The following is a 14,418-nucleotide window of genomic DNA, read 5'->3' on the forward strand; positions in this document are numbered from 1 at the left end:
TATCAGGGATCCTTAGGATAGGTGTCAATCCATATCTGCCAAGTGACCCTATGTAGGGGGAACAGTCCCTATTCTGCTCTGTGTCAGTGTGTATCAGGGGCTCTGAGGACAGGTGTCAATCCATATCTGCCAAGTGACCCTATGTAGGGGGAACAGTCCCTATTCTGCTCTGTGTCAGTGTGTATCAGGAATCCTTAGGATAGGTGTCAATCCATATCTGCCAAGTGACCCTATGTAGGGGGAACAGTCCCTATTCTGCTCTGTGTCAGTGTGTATCAGGGGCTCTGAGTACAGGTGTCAATCCATATGTCAAGGTGTCAATATGTCATATGTCAGGTGTCAATCCATATCCATTGTGATTTAGGAATGTTAGGTGATTCATGCCCTTTATGGATTAAAACCAGACTCTGCATCAACTGGGTAATTTTCCATGGGAGTTTTGCCATGGATCCCCCTCCGGCATGCCACAGTCTGGGTGTTAGTCTCCTTGAAACAACTTTTCCATCACTATTGTGGCCAGAAAGAGTCCCTGTGGGTTTTAAAATTCACCTGCCCATTGAAGTCAATGGCGGTTCGCCCGGTTCGCCGGTTCGCAAACGTTTGCGGAAGTTCGCGTCCGCCGTTCGCGAACCGAAAATGTTGTTTGCGACATCACTATATATGAGGAATGCATAAATATCCTTGCTCTGCAACATGTGTAATTGATGTGGGATTGATAACCTTGCTTTCCCTACCTCCTTACTATTAGTATTAATAGTATTGCTATTGTTTTTTGTTTTACATTCGTTAACCCCTTCAGGACGGAGTCAATAGTGCACGTTCTGATCAAAACAAAACGTAAACAAAAACTGGAATTTGCGCTATATGTCTGTTCACCCTTAGTTCCCCTCTTTCAAATTATATGCACCCACACTTATTATATATCATTTTGTTCACGAGAAACAGGGCTTTAATCTATCATTAACTATTCATATATGGAACATAATTTATTATGAATAAAATAAAAAAAAGTGAGAAAATAAGATTTTTTTTTTTAAATTTGCATTTCCGTCTGACATTTTAACTGTGAATGTCATAACACTGTTAGGTTTTACTGCAAAAAAATGCACATATTTGTAATCAGCGATGTCTCACGAGTACAACAGTACCCCCCATTAACAGGTTTTATGTTGTTTTGGAAAGTTACAGGGTCAAATATAGAACATTCCATTTTCAAATTGAAATTTTACAGATTAGTAATGTTACCTTTGAGACGGTGTGGTAGCCCAGGAATGACCATTACCCCCATAATGGCATAGCATTTGAAAAAGTAGACAAGCCAAGGTATTGAAAGTGGGGTATGTTTAGTCTTCTTTTTTAGTAGCCACTTAGTCACAAACACTGGCCAAAGTTAGCGTTCATATTTGTTTTTGTGTGAAAAAAGCAAAAAACGAATATTTGGCCAGTGTTTGTGACTAAGTGGCTACTAAGAAAGACTGGACATACCCCACTTGCAATACCTCGGGTTGTCTACTTTTGCAAATGGTATGCCATCATGGGGGTAATTCTCATTCTTGGGCTACCATACGCTCTCAAAGGCAACATAACCAATCTGGCAAATTTCAATGTGAAAAAAATGAAATGCAAGCCTTATATGTGACTTTCTAACTTTCCAAAACACCATAAAACCTGTACATGGGGGGTACTGTTATTCTCGGGAGACTTCACTAAACACAAATATTAGTGTTTTAAAACAGTAAAATGTATTACAACAATAATATAGACCATAAAAGTGCAGTTCGCTTGTAAAAAAATGCAAAAAACGTCACTTTTACTTAAAATATCATCGTTGTAATACAATTTACCAGTTTGAAACACTAATATTTGAGTTCAGCGAAGTCTCCCGAGTAAAACAGTACCCCCTATGTACAGGTTTTATGGTGTCTTCGAGAGTTACAGGGTCAAATATAGTGCTTGCGAATTAAATTCTCTGCACTTTCTCCCTGTGTTGTCAGGCCTGTCAATCAAATTTTAATTAATCAAATCACATAATTACATTAAAAGATTATTTAAATATACACGTAGAATTTTAATATATATGCATTTATAGATATTTAAATTCTACGTGTATACTAATGTAATCTTTTATGTAATTATATGTATTTATCTATATATATATATATATATATATATATATATATATTTTTGCGGTTATTTGTATTTTATATATAGATAGATATATATAGAATGTCATTCTAAGTGTATTTTGTTACCTATATATATATATATATATATATATATATATTAATAACAAAATACAGTTAGAATGAAATTACATATGCATATATAATTTATATTAAATTTTGTTTCAATATTTTATTTATTTATTTTATTATTTTATTTATTATTTTAATTATATGTATTTATATATAATATATATACATCTATTATATATATAATATATATACATATTATATATGTAACGTCATTCTAAGTGTATTTTAATATTAATATATGTACTTATATTAATATTAAAATACACTTTGTATGACGTTACATATATATAATATGTATATATATAATATATATATATATATATATATATATATATATACATATTATATATATATATATATAAAAAAATATATTTAATTTATTTTATAACATGTTTATTTTATTTTTTTTTACACCTCCTACCAGCAGGGGGACTGTCTGATATTTCAAACAGTCCCCCTGCTGGCAGATCCATAGCCAGCTATAGGGGCCCATGTGATCGCTCTTTGAGAGCGATCACATGGCCCCCGGGGGCCTCAATTGCCGGAAGGGGGCTGCCTGGGCTCTCAGGCAGCCCCCCAGAAGAGGATCGCGGCGGAGGTAAGTACACCTCTCTTCTTGGGGGCTTAAGCCATTACGGCGTACCATGCCGTCGCAACGGCTTTAAAGCCCATTTAATGCGTGACGGCATGGTACGTCGTAACGGCATTAAGGGGTTTACTTTGGTGTGCATTTGAATAAGCAACAAGAGACTCAGGGTGGTATAATACATGTGGCATTCTCCATGATATTTCCAACAGACTTGTTGTTACAAGTCAGATGGTGTTGGTGCACAGTCACTGTAGCACTAGTGAAAGTTGCCAGGATATCCCTCATAGGCAAGGGAGGAGGGGGGAGAGTAAAGAAAAGACCCTAGCCATATTTAGTTTCTGATGATATGTGTGCTGATTATAAACATTTCAAATAAATAGGTCATCTTAGTATTAATTGATTTGTTATATGTTCAGCATTATGCAATAAAGTATAAATAATATTTAGGTGAAGAAAACAGTATTTTACGTTATATGGTTACTCTGTAAGATGTAATTTTCACACAAAAAAACTTAACACTGAAATCTTTATAATTAAATCTTAAAATGTGCATTAGGAGGAAAAAAAAACATGACCATCTTTGAAATAAATATTGTTAAAATCTTGCAAATTAAAAAATATATGTTTTCTGTACTTTATATTGTACTTCACATATATGTATTGTGTATAAGCACCTTGATTGTGGTTTAATTTATTCTGTATAATATTTTGTCTGTTATTAGCGTTGTTTTTGAGTCACTTTTACTTAACGCAAATTGCGTTAAACATGTAGTTTTCAACACAAATTCACTATTTTTGTTATTTCATATAGCAAAGATATCATTCTCTATAATGTATTATCTGCCACATTATCAATGACAACAATTTTAATAAAGTAGTCTCCTAAGAGCATCATTTACATGTAATTATTCTGCTGAAAAATCAACATAGAAGCTGTGCTACATAAAAAAAAAAAGCTTTTAGTTGTGATCTTCGAATTACGAATGAAGTAAATGTTCTGAAAGAGCAGTGTAGTTTATAGTGTTTTATTCCGATAGTTAAACATTGGGTCAGTGAATAAGTTTAAAAAACTATGAGAAACTCATGCGTTCGATTTTGTGGACTGTCATTAACGGCTCTACATCTGTTTTGCAGCTAATATCTAATTGTAACAGTCTTCCAGTGAGACTTCATGCTCTAAGTTTATAAACTCAATATTGGTCTATTTGCAAGCCATCTGTTGCAATTATTCACGACCATCCCCTTGAGGTTGTGGTACTTGCATGGATTGCTAAAAGACAAAAGCTGTATACTAGGTACTTTGAAATGTCTCCATGTATTTGCTAAATGGCACTTAATAAAAATAGGAGGAAAAAAAAGTCAAGTATGGCTGGGAATAATGTATCGACACAACTATGGAATTCAAGGTGATTAGGTTAATAAGTTCACTTAAACACAGAGTCCCCGAAACAGAGGTAAACTGGTACCTCTCATGTTACAAATAACATTTAAAGGAACACTCCAAAGCACCATAACCACGGTAGCTTGTTGTAGTTGTTATGATGCCAGGGTGCTCCCCATCTCAGCTACAATCACAGGAGAACCCTTAGCTCTTCTCAGTTAAGCTTTACAATGAAGGTCATAGGTTACTGCATGACACTGTTCTGCTGATCCCTTACAAAGGGTGGATGCCAGGGCATTTCCAGCACCGTAACGACTACAGTGAGATGTAGTCATTATGGTGCCTGGAGTGTTTTATCAAAAATACTAGATTGTCTTTATCAAATAATACAATGGGTGGGGGGTAGCCAAAGCTATGATCGTGTCATACTCAATGTTAGAGCCAGTAGAAGGAGGAAGCAGAACAGATCATCACACCAGAAAAGATCTGACAGACTAAGAGCATAGAAGGACTAGTGTGATGCAAACCATAACAATGTTAGGAAAATATAGTGGACTATGTCTAAATAGCAATCTCTAACATTAAGACTGTCACACGTCTATCATTAATATTGTACCACTGAGGAGAGGTACAATTACGTTGATGTGCCTGATAGGTGGGGTCACTCTGGATTTGACAATTGTGAGAGACTCACCTCATCGTGGATCCGATCTGGACTGCCTTCCATGGAGCTCCCAGACGGTGTGGCGTTCAGCCATTGCACTACAAAGCCCATTTATAACTCTGCCTCAGAACGTGATGAAATTGACGCGAACGCGCTTGATTCATTGACACACACACATTTTGTTGTCACAAGGTCATTTCTGGCCAATACTTGCCATCTTAAAGGACCACTATAGGCACCCAGACCACTTCAGCTTAATGAAGTGGTCTGGGTGCCAGGTCCAGCTAGGATTAACCCTTTCTTCTATAAACATAGCAGTCTCAGAGAAACTGCTATATTTATAATAGGGTTAATCCAGCCTCTAGTGGCTGTCTCATTGACAGCCACTAGAGGCGCTTCTCACTGTGATTTTCACAGAAGACGCCAGCGTCCATAGGAAAGCATTGAGAATGTTTTCCTATGAACTGGCTGAATGCACGCGTGGCTCCTGCCGCGCATGCGCATTCAGCCGATGACGTCGCTATGGAGGAGGAGAGGAGGTTCCCCACCCGGCGCTGGAGAAAGAGGTAAGTTTAACCCCTTCCTCCCCCTAGAGCCCGGCGGGAGGGGGGCCCTGAGGGTGGGGGCTAAACGAGTATGTTTTCCTGGCACTATAGTGGTCCTTTAAGGTCCAGTATATTTATTGTAAAGAAGTTTACAATAAACATATATAGTATTACTTAGACACTGCTTGTTGGGTCATTACATATTATGACAAAGTCCAATCCATTAGGTCAATGGTGGATCATAAATTAGCTTTATTAATGAAAACATAATACAGCTCTAGAATGGTGGAAAACTGCAAATCACGTTTTTACTTTTTTCTCTAAAAATCTGCAACAGAAATAATTAAATCAGTTAATTAATTATTTTCTATTTCTATGGCACACAAGGATATATTCCTGGTGGGAATCTTTCTATATGTAAGCATGACATTGAAGCGAGCCTGTACTGTATATGGAGGAGTGAAATTCTCGGGCGGGAGTGTGGCTCCCCACCATCTTAATACTTCACCAGCTGCAGCTGCAATAATAACTAAGGGTTCCATCACTGTAGAAAAATACAGTGCTCTCCACTAATATTGGCACCCTTCTTAAATATGATTAAAGAATGTTGGAAACATTTGTCTTTGTTTAATCTTTTAATATTTTTCTCAAAAAATACACAAAAAAATACTCTACTATCATGGATATTAAACAATTGCAAACATAGGTTTATAAAAAAAAAAAAAAAATCTTTGCTGAATATATGTGTGGCTCATTTATTGGCACCCCTATGAATACATATGAGAAAATTTAAGAAAAAAAGCAAACTCAAGCATATTAATTTTGCCAGACACAATTTCAACTTTGAATGGTATTGGGTTCTATTTAACAGATGAAACCAAAGTAGAGCTTTTGTCAATAAACAGAAGTGGATTTGGCGCACACAGAGAGGTAGCCACAAAGTACCTCATGCCCACTGTTAAATATAGGGGTTGATCTAGTTTTGGGACTGTTGTTCTTCCACAGGATCTGGACATTTTGTTAGAATACATGGCATTGTGGACTATATTACATATCAACTGATATCAGTACCTGTCTGTCTCTGCTAGAAAGCTTAAATGGCCTGTTTGATCTTCCAGCAGGACAATGATCCAAAATATGTATCAAAATCAAAACAAAAATAGTTTACTGACCACCAAATCAAGGTCCAGTCATGCCCATCCCAGTCCCCTGACTTGAACCCCACAGAAAACCTGTGGATAGAACTGAAGAGAGTCCACTAGCATTATCCTCAGAATTTGAAGGAACTAGAGAGATTATGTAGTAAGGAATGGCCTCAGATCCCTTGCCATGTATTCTACAACCTCATCAGGCTCAGTGCTGTTATCTTGGCAAGGAGAGGTAGCACAAAGTATTGACTAAAAGGGCTGTAATGATTGTACAGTACACATTTTTAACAAATATTATCTTTTAATTTACTTTTGGATAAACCTGCATTGTGTTTACAATTGTTTGATATCCACAAGAACAGAGTATTTTTGTGTATTTTTTTTCAACAAAAGATCAAAAGGTTAGAAAATAAAAACATTTTTAAAGCTTTCTTTGTTCATATTTAACAAGGGCATCAATATTAGTAGAGGACACTGTACTGTCCCATTCCAAGTTAATTCTGTTTAATTATCTTTTTTTTAAGTAAACATACCAAAATGTTTTATTTTAATGTAATTGTATCACATTCCTCTTATCAAAGTAACATAGCTCTATACTATAAAATAATTCATATCACTCCTTCACACATTGTAAAATGCCTTGGTACTAGGTGTAGTCAAGCTCTAGTCCTGACAAAGACTTTTCTCTGCTGGATCTGTAATACTGGAACTCTGGAACAAGGCGCTGTGGAGTGAATAGCTCTATCCCACCCAAGGAACACACACATTTCTGTGAGTACAACTGAGTTTTATTAGGCCATACTCAACCATTTATGCACAGACCCCCAGCACAACACAAACCCCTCTCAGGTGTCCCTGTGTCTGAGAGATAATTGAGTCAAACACCGGTAACGCAATTATCTCTCAGTTACAGCTAGCCATACATAAAATATATAAAACACCCCAAAAATACAATCAGAATACACAGGAATCCCACAAATATTATATCCCGACTAGCCTGGATTTGAGCGTCCAAGTTGTCCATAGAGTGCTCAGATTCATTTGGTAGAACGGAATCACCATTCGGGCAAAGTTCTGCCGGCCACGAGGTGGTAACCCAAAATAGGCAAAGCGGCAACGGCCGGTCCACTTTCGGGAGTTCCTGTGTGAACACTGATGAATGCTCCCCCTGACTTTTAGGGACCGAATGCTCCCCCCAGTTGGGAGTTCCCTTCTTCAAAATGGCATTTTCCTAATTTGTCTGGGAGCTGAAAGGCAGTGGTACAGTTTTCCCTGGGGTTTGCGAGATTGTGTAGCCGATGAGAGTTCCACGCGTTTGACGACCAACGCTGCCTGCGTTTGTGCGACAAAATTATCGCCATTCACTAGAGCACATGTGTTCGGTTATACGAATAGTGGCAACTAAGGGAAAACCCTTGAGCTAATTGCTTTTTTGAAATTAACTAGCCAGAGGTGATTGGTGTTGGGGGGATATAAGGGGAACCACACATTTTCTCCATTCTGGAAATTAACAAGGGGGTGGGGGGGTGGGGGTTGAGGGGGTGGAGGGAAACTGAACAGAGAGGAATACGTTTGCTACACTAGTGTTTCTTTCAATTAAGGTATGCCAGTATTCTAGTCTACTCTGTTTTTCCTAGTTATCCTAGTTTACAATTGCTGAAGGTTAAAGAATCAATAACTCCTACTGTATAACAATTAGTTTATTAGAATTAAAATTGAACTAGGTAACATTATGGTATTACTTCTTTTGAGAAAGTCAAAACATCTGTACCTACTTGCTATGCATCCGTAAGTTCATTAGTAGCAAATGATTTATTTATTTTTATGTGGAAACTCGATATTATTTTGTAAGACACATCCACACAACTAAACATGTAATCATCTCAAAACATATGTTCAGAGCCTTACCACAAAATAGTCCCGTTTGATTTCACTAATACATATGTATACGTTTCCATTGTTCTATGATTATATCAATGACCTTCTGAGTTACGAATTACCTGACACTATGTCTCACTGGACCTCTATAATTCATTGGTTATGTTCCCTTTTCCCTTTGCATTTAGTAAACTGCACACTGAATTAGAAATTGTTCATTATTTCACATATTGCTATATTAAAGTTTAGTTGTGTTTACACATAAAGGTATGTTGTGTTCACATATATCTACATATTTTTACACATGATATTATATATTATGTATTGTCACAACAGATATTAACAAAAATTACTTTTTAATACATTTCCTCTATCCCATATTAAACCAAAGGTTGTTCATACAACATCCATACCTAACAATATGGCCTCAACATCTCTAAATACAGGTCTCGCTTTGAATTATAACAGGAACTTTCATGTATGTCCCTTTTCCCTTTGTATTTAGTAAACTGTACACTGGATTAGAAATTGTTCATTATTTCACATATTACTATATTAAAGTTTAGTTGTGTTTACACATAAAAGTATGTTGTGTTCGGGGGGCGGAGCTAAGCGGCCATGCTGAGCGGTCGCACTGGAGACGAGCTCCGTGAAAAAACGCTCTCAAATAGCCAAAACCAGGGCAAAATCTTTCTAAATCTTACTAAAATCGACGGATGGGCGACCCGGAGAGGGGAGTCCTAACATTGAAGCCAAGCATTCCGACTGAAATCAGAGGCCCCTACCCGGGGATAGGCCTGAGGCCTACCAAAGGCTTACCCAGCCAAAGTAAGGGACTGAAGCCACTGACCTGGAGGCCTCCCCGGCTTATTTCCTCCCCCCCCCCGCCGGAGAGGGTTATCCCGGCACCTAAAGCTTGAAGACGCAACGACAAAGACACAGAGGGGACTGTCTTACTAAGCCAGTACAGAGCCAGCAGGCATCGGGTCACTGGGAAGCAGTTAAGATGGCCGTCCAGCGAAAGCCCCAACAGAGAAGCACGCAGGCCCAGCCGGCCATGAACCCCTTGGGGGACTTCGACCGACTCTGTGCAGGCTTTTGGTCAATGCTGTGCGACCGAGGAATGGCTCGCCATCTGGCAATGAAAATAGTGGCCACGTGGGTCCGTCCAGTAACCAGGAGGCGCCATTACAGGCATCCACTACAAGAACCCAGAAGAGCATCAAGACCCCGCAAACGCCATCGAGCCCAAGGGCGGGAAGCGGCGCCATATCGCATGGGCGAACATAATGACCCCCCACGCACGAGAGAACACGACTGCTAAGCAGGCCTCCCACACAAGCTACCCACCAGCCCCAAGAGCCAACGTCCAGCGAAGCTCACATCTATCACTCCTCAGCACTGCTGCAAACCGGAGAGCTGACTCACCGACCAGCGCACGCCAACGAGACCCAGGGACGCAGGGCTTCCACACACCGGGGAGATCGCACCAAATACACCGACCAACGCAGGGGGCACAGTCTCAGCCCCAACACGGCATCGGCTGATCCGGCAGGGACTTGATCTAACTACCAGGCATAGTACTCGCTGTAACCCAGCCCCATATGCCCCAAATGAACTCCCACGAACCTCAGTTAACAACGTTATTTTCTTCCCAGTTTTTCATTTCTCTTTTCTTTTAGACTGCTAATGTTAGCCCTTGAAATGTAACGTTTAGAAACAGCTTACCGTTTAGAATAACGATTGCCCATAGCATGTACATACATCATGAGCCCCTGTATAACATAAGGCTTAAACCTGTAGGCACATGAGGAAGGTTTCCTACCACTTGATAAATGCATCTCCTATATCTGTCTGCATGTAACAATATGCATAGGCCATAGGGACGCACTGCTCGACCCAAGGACAGTCTGCACTTTAATGAGGCGACCGAGGGATGTCTTATGGTAACCCACGTATTGCTAATATGATTAAAGGAATGTAGCCATAGAGGCCACCGGTATTGATGTACTGTACCAGTTTAGCTAACTGATTTACTCATTCACCTATTATAATTCACTACCAATCTACATGTCTGCTAATATGTTGCTCTGAATCGAATGTCTTGTTTTCTCAGCAGACTAGTAAGTTCCAGCATCTACCCCACTGCTGTAGAATATAGCGACACAACGCCAATATACACACAAACTACATTACAATGCAGTAAAACTTCGACTAGGTTAAGCCTGTAATTAAGCTTGTTTATATTACCATAAAATTGTGCATACACGCTAGCCACTGCCAAGCTTTTGTGAAATAATGTTTTTAATACGCTGTTGTGGCGTTTGCCAATGCTATGTACCACCCTGCACAACAAAAATAAAGAATTAAAAAAAAAAAAAAAAAAAAGTATGTTGTGTTCACATATATCTACATAGATTAAATACGAGATTATATATATATATATATATATATATATATATATATATATATATATATATATATATATATAGAGAGAGAGAGAGAGAGATTCAATACGTTCTACAATATATATATATATATATATATATGTTAAGGCTTTGCATTGAGTTGTGGGAGGGGCTTGTATGACCTATCCCCCCTTTTCCTACCCTACTGTAAATTGTCTGGCGATCTACATGCTGCTAATCCCGGGCATGCAGACCGCCATCTTACGATTTACCTGCAATTAAACGCTGCTGTCTCCTGCTCTGCCTTGACTCTGGTCTCAGGTTTCACCCTGTGACTGCAGTCGATTCCTTCATTGGCCTCCTGTTTCGCAAGCTAAACCGGAAGCATCCGCTGACCTTCAACCCGGTGAACATGCAGTCATGCCGGCGCCCTCCTACGGCGTCATCACGGTAGATACCGCTTACTTTCATGCATTCATTTGTTCATTCGTTACATTTTGACATTTGTTTAATGTGTCTGGTCAACTTTCATACGAACGCTAGCCTCGGGTCCCTTTTCTTGGGAAGCTTTTTATGCCATATGTTTGCACGAATAGCCACCCGTTCGGCTCTTCTGTACGAACGGCCCCTTAGGCTCAGACGCTTATATACATTCGCATAATTAACCGTAAGTCCTGTTTGGAGTAGGCGGGCACAAAGGCCCTATGGCCGTTTAGAGCTTTTGTGTCCTTTTCATATGTATTAGGGGTTTCGACAAGAATTCATAAGGATTATAATGGTAGTCAATACGAATTGCAAATGTTCGTGCCTTTTTTCAGTCAACCGCCTGTCAACAGTATTCGCTATTACATAGGTAGATATTAGGGCTCATCGCCCTCTAGTGATCAATGTTGTTACTACAGTACGTACTCACAGGCAATGGTTATTTTTCAGGGTACTACATCTATTAGAGGATTTATTATTAGAGGGTCAAAAGTTAAATTTAGCATTTATACGTATATTATCAAACCCTGTTATAGGTATTTTAACATGAATGTGAAACGCATGTTGGTACTAATACATTGGCAGATATGTATTACACAGATAATGTTATTGTTTTAGGACTATTGGTTCTTACATTATTTTAGATCCATGTGATATTTTCTTCCTTAATTTGGTTATGCCTATTTATTGTGCTGTCCTATTTGTAGGCTACACAGAATAACAGGTAGTTCTCTATGGTCCAGAGTATTTGTTTTCCCTTGATATGGTACTGATAATGCTGCCTCTGTGGTAATGTATCAAATGTATCACTGTTTGCACTACCCAGAGCAGGAAATAAATAGCAAATCAGGATGACTAATCTATGGACTCGCTTAGTACACTGTCGATAAATAATATCTAATCACGTTTTACAGATTGTAAGGTTAGTCTTGTTAAGCAGTAATGTGCTAACGAGTTACCTAAATATGTATGCATGGTTTAACACTACAATTCTCATTTGCAGAAGACCATGCTAACTTTAAATCATATTTTTTTACAGGTTATCTATTTGGAGCATCATTTGCTCTTCAGACCTTGTAACCATTGGTCAGTAAGTTGGTTTTGATATGTAGAAGGGTTATGTTTAGGAGACCCTGAGCTTAACATGCATCACTCTAATGCTGTATAACTATTACCACACTACATATCCTTATAAACAAATGGTTATGTCAGGGTTTGGTCATGTGATATGTCTCATGTTATATTATGCATATAGAGTCACCTATTATATTTATAAGTATATTGGCGTTGAATTTTAGGTTTGTCTGTGACTAATATTTTACTCTTACTTCATCAGGTTACGGCCCTTTCAGTAGGTAGGTCATTTACTGGTTCTAAAATTTCTACTGCACTGTGCAGGTCTCAACAGTCATATACCTCGCGCAGAGCGTGTTGCGCTTGGAAGTTCGCAGTGTAACGCTATTTGAGCCTGCTGTGCACTTGACACCTGTTCACATTTGTCTACATTTATCTTAGATATAATGACTTATCAGATTTTATTCTATACTGACGGTCAAATACATTTAAAAGACGTTCTAGACATTCTACATACACGTTGCTAAAGTCACAGAGTCAAGGGATGTCATCAGCCTATTCATTGTATACCCCAAGCTGTATAGGAATGCGGTGGGCTCTTGTTATAAAGGTCAGCATAAGGTAATCATTGGATTATAGAAACATAGAAACATAGAAACATAGAATGTGACGGCAGATAAGAACCATTCGGCCCATCTAGTCTGCCCAGTTTTCTAAATACTTTCATTAGTCCCTGGCCTTATCTTATAGTTAGGATAGCCTTATGCCTATCCCACGCATGCTTAAACTCCTTTACTGTGTTAACCTCTACCACTTCAGCTGGAAGGCTATTCCATGCATCCACTACCCTCTCAGTAAAGTAATACTTCCTGATATTATTTTTAAACCTTTGTCCCTCTAATTTAAGACTATGCCCTCTTGTTGTGGTAGTTTTTCTTCCTTTATATATAGTCTCCTCCTTTACTGTGTTGATTCCCTTTATGTATTTAAATGTTTCTATCATATCCCCCCTGTCGCGTCTTTCCTCCATGCTATACATGTTAAGATCCTTTAACCTTTCCTGGTAAGTTTTATCCTGCAATCCATGAACCAGTTTAGTAGCCCTTCTTTGAACTCTCTCTAAGGTATCAATATCCTTCTGAAGATAGGGTCTCCAGTACTGTGTACAGTACTCCAAGTGAGGTCTCACCAGTGTTCTGTACAATGGCATGAGCACTTCCCTCTTTCTACTGCTAATACCTCTCCCTATACAACCAAGCATTCTGCTAGCATTTCCTGCTGCTCTATTACATTGTCTGCCTACCTTTAAGTCATCAGAAATAATCACCCCTAAATCCCTTTCCTCAGATGTTGAGGTTAGGACTCTATCAAATATTCTGTACTCTGCCCTTGGGTTTTTACGTCCAAGATGCATTATCTTGCACTTATCCACATTAAATGTCAGTTGCCACAACTCTGACCATTTTTCTAGTCTACCTAAATCATTTTCCATTTGGCTTATCCCTCCTGGAACATCAACCCTGTTACATATCTTAGTATCATCCGCAAAAAGACACACCTTACCATCAAGACCTTCTGCAATATCACTAATAAAAATATTAAAGAGAATGGGTCCAAGTACAGATCCCTGAGGTACCCCACTGGTGACAAGCCCAAGCTTCGAATATACTCCATTGACTACAACCCTCTGTTGCCTGTCACTCAGCCACTGCCTTACCCATTCAACAATATTGGAATCCAAACTCAAAGATTGTAGTTTGTTGATAAGCCTTCTATGTGCAACAGTGTCAAAAGCCTTACTGAAATCGAGGTAAGCAATGTCTACTGCACCACCCTGATCTATAATTTTAGTTACCCAATCAAAAAAATCAATAAGATTAGTTTGGCATGATCTCCCTGAAGTAAACCCATGTTGTCTCTGATCTTGAAATCCATGTGTTTTTAGATGTTCAACAATCCTATCCTTTAACATGGTTTCCATCACTTTCCCCAC

This window comes from Pelobates fuscus, chromosome 3 (genome assembly GCF_036172605.1).
Source record: "Pelobates fuscus isolate aPelFus1 chromosome 3, aPelFus1.pri, whole genome shotgun sequence".
In the NCBI taxonomy this organism is placed as follows: domain Eukaryota; kingdom Metazoa; phylum Chordata; class Amphibia; order Anura; family Pelobatidae; genus Pelobates; species Pelobates fuscus.